This window comes from Neofelis nebulosa, chromosome 9, assembly GCF_028018385.1.
Source record: "Neofelis nebulosa isolate mNeoNeb1 chromosome 9, mNeoNeb1.pri, whole genome shotgun sequence".
Taxonomy (NCBI): Eukaryota; Metazoa; Chordata; class Mammalia; order Carnivora; family Felidae; genus Neofelis; species Neofelis nebulosa.
The window spans coordinates 30700417-30704114 of NC_080790.1; the positions used below are offsets into that span (position 1 = coordinate 30700417).

The window sequence follows — 3698 nt, forward strand, 5'->3', positions numbered from 1 at the left end:
TGTCCTAAATTGCACGTTACTTTTCATTGAGAGATAAAGGAAGAAAAATGTTAGGAAAACAGAAAACAAGTATCTTTAAAAAACTCAGATAAGAAACTATGAAACTAAATCAGATTGATGTATGTGGTATCATGGTCTTCTAAACAGTACTGAAATATGATGGTGATGTGAAACATGTAACCTTAGGTTTATGATTTTTTTCAATACTTGGGAATCTCTTGCTTATCATACAAAACAGAGATGTAGTTTGAAGACCTTCAGATTTCTTTGAGAACTCTTTGTAGGTTTTATTTCATAAAAGTTAAATCAGAATTAAATGCCACGTGAATTCCTTTGTTTATACATAAATGAAAACTTATGTAATTTATAGTTCAATTTTTTAAAAAGATTCTATTTTTTATGTAATCTGTACAGCCAATGTGGGCTCAAACTTACAATCCGGAGATCAAGAGTCACATGTTCTACCAACTGAGCCAGCCAGGCACTCCTATAGTTCAATTTTGATAGCGTTTTACAAATTTAACATTTTTATTGTAAAAAGAATATAGTCAGTCAAAAATCAGAAAATGGAGAAAATCACAATCTCATACCAATAAGATTGCCATTCATTCTTTAGTTTTTCCTCACATATTTTCTTTTTAATGTTTATTTTAGAAAGAGAGAGAGACAGGGTGTGAGTTGTCAGGGGACTTTCTCAGAGGAGGGTCAGAGAAAGGGAGACACAGAATCTGAAGCAGGCTCCAGCCTCCAAGCTGTTAGCACAGAGCCCGACACGGGGCTCCAACTCATGAACTGTGAGATCGTGATCTGAGCCAAAGTCGAACGCTTAACTGACTGAGCCACCCAGGCGCCCCAACCTCACATATTTTCAATGCAAATTAAAAATATGTGATTATAATCCAACTGTATCTACAATATTTTAGCCTTTTTTTCTGTTAAATTACATAATTACCAGACATTTATTTGCTGTTTGGATCATGGGTTGAGATGAATATGAAGACTTTTGAGTGTAACCTCTAGAGTTAACATTAAGGTAACATAGTAGTGTGGCACTTTATGATAATTTTTGTGTAGTTAAGTTATGTGGCATTCAATTTGGGCTGATTATAGCACACTTCTTTCCAGAGATTCATGGAAGCAAAATTGTTTGGGCCGGAAAAACATAGGAATTCACAGATTTTTCTTTAGCTACAGGAAACAATTCTCTAGAAAGCAAACTTGCTCAATTAAACATTTAGGAAATTGATCCTGCTGTATAGATGTAGTTAGCTGGTGCCCCTCTTGTTCATGTGGTGTTTTTCTGAGCAGATATTTACTAAATACTCACTGAATTAATGTGTTGGGGCTGGGTAGGATGTGAGACAGGCAAACTGAATAAGGAAGCAATGACAGCTTTAGTTCTGTGACAAAAGAAGTCATAGGGAAAGGGATTTACTTATGAAAACATTTTTTCCAGGTTAAAAAAAAAGGATGAATATATTTTTATCTATTGACTCTATGAAATTATATAAAAGAATAGCCTGAGTTTTATTAAATCGTGTATATAACATTTTCTGTCTGTAATTTCATGTTGGTAAGTTATACGGAATTAGATTTTTCTAGGATTTCTTTTTATTTTACAAGTCTGTCTAAAGTTATATAAAAGGATGTCATGCCTTGTGAGGTGGATGATATTACGAGCTAGCACTCACTGGGTACCAACTCTATGTCGGACAGCGTCCCAAGTGCTGTATATGTTTTTTACCAACGTAACCCTCACAACAGTCCTGAGCGGCGGGTGGTATAATTAACCCTATTTTGTTTTTTGTTTTTTTAACGTTTATTTATTTCTGAGACAGAGAGAGACAGAGCATGAACAGGGGAGGGGCAGAGAGAGAGGGAGACACAGAATCTGAAACAGGCTCCAGGCTCTGAGCTGTCAGCACAGAGCCCGACGCGGGGCTCGAACTCACATACCGCGAGATCGTGACCTGAGCCGAAGTCGGACGCTTAACCGACTGAGCCACCCAGGTGCCCCAATTAACTCTATTTTGTGATGCGGGTGGCTAAGTGTCTTCTTCAAGATCACACAGCTAGTAAGTGGCAACAATGGGATTTGAACATGTTCTGAACCACTGTAGAGTACTGCCTCTCCACATGAAAAGAGCTTTGTAGAATATTCTTAATGCCAAATGCCAAACAACAATTGTATCTTGGAATTTTTACAGGTCATTCACTCAGTCTGGAGAAGTTTTTGGTTTTTTTTAAGTTTATTTATTTATTTTGAGAGAGTGAGAGCAGAGGAAGGGGAGAGAGAAAGAGAGAGAGAGAGAGAGAGAGAGAGAGAGAGAGAGAGGAGAGACAGAATCCCAGGCAAGCTCCATGCTGTCATCGTAGAGCCCGACACAGGGCTTGAACCCATGAACTGGAGGATCATGAGCTGAGCTGAGATCAAGAGTTGGACCCTTAACGGACTGAGCCACGCAAGCGCCCCTGGAGAAGTATTCTTAAATCACCCTAGCCGTAGTTCACCTGACAATATTAGTCTTAAGAGGCACATCATCTGCACGCAGAATTATTTTTCTGTCATAGCAAAGGTTTTTACACCAGCATGGATATAACAGAAATCAACACGAATGCTTCCAGGGTGAAAGAATCTAAGCCCCAAAGCAGGATTAAGGGAGGCTGTTTTCTGGATTCACTTTTGGATGAGATAAAACTTTTGAAAGGGGCTCAGGGAAAGCACATATATTTTTAACACCAGAAAAGAAATTATTGCACTGATGATACTAACACAGAATAAAAAGAAGTTTTAATAAGGAACGTAAACATTAGTTGACAGGACTACACATGTAATTATGAGCCTCAATAATGAGTTCCTTTTAAGGCAGAATGAAATTAATAAACCTGGTATAATCTGTTATGTTGGCATTAGTTGAATTATTTTTAGAGGAGGAGGTTGGAGGATATGTTGAAATGAGATAAAAGGAAAAATAAAACAGAAGCAGCTTAATCCAATGAAGGTTTCCTTCCTTCCAAATGGCACATCCTAAAATGCTATTCACTAAGAGTTTGCAGTGATTTGGGAAAAGCAATCACGATGCCGTAAAGGCAGACATTTTAAGCTATTAATCTTGGTATTAATCTCTGAAATATGTTCTATGGAATATATGCCAGTCAGAAATATTACTTTTTAAAAATTATAGCTGCAAAGGCAGTGCTCCATAAACAGTAGGTTGTATTTGGAATTTTTCTATGTGCATTTCGGAGCATTTTACTGCCCCTGAGAGAACAATTTGTATGTTTCGTGTATTACTGTCAGCCGTGCAATACATGAGGCTATTTTTCGTCTTCAAGAAAAATGAGTTCAAAGGAAAATATTCATGAAAGAGTATTCATAACCTTGGCATCAAAAAAAAAAAATCATGAGTCTGTTGTTGTAGCTTGAGGGTTGCGGCTGGAAGAGAAAAGACAGATCCTTCAAAACGGGAGAATGTTTTAGATGGGGAAGCCGTTGCCGTAAGAACAAAGCAGCCCATGTTTCCAGCTCCTGCTCCAAATCCTTGAACTGTTTCTTTCACGGACCTTCTTTCTTCCATGAAAGAGGTACATTCATTATGGTGCTGCAGCAAAATCATGTGAAAATGGAAGATTTGCCGAATCAATTTGGCCCAGCTGGAGGTAATTCCTTCGTATGAAGGAGCGATGGACAGGACCCA

At 37.9% G+C, this 3698-nt stretch overlaps 1 long non-coding RNA gene across 1 annotated transcript; it reads right to left on the reverse strand.

Annotated features, from left to right (window-relative positions):
• Nucleotides 1–1608: 1608 nt before the first annotated feature.
• On the reverse strand, nucleotides 1609–2107 carry LOC131484632 (uncharacterized). Its single transcript, XR_009248349.1, has 2 exons — nucleotides 2025–2107; nucleotides 1609–1792 (listed from the first exon to the last, which is right to left on the reverse strand). It is a non-coding gene; the product is annotated as an uncharacterized LOC131484632 (long non-coding RNA).
• Between the last annotated feature and the right edge of the window lie 1591 nt (nucleotides 2108–3698).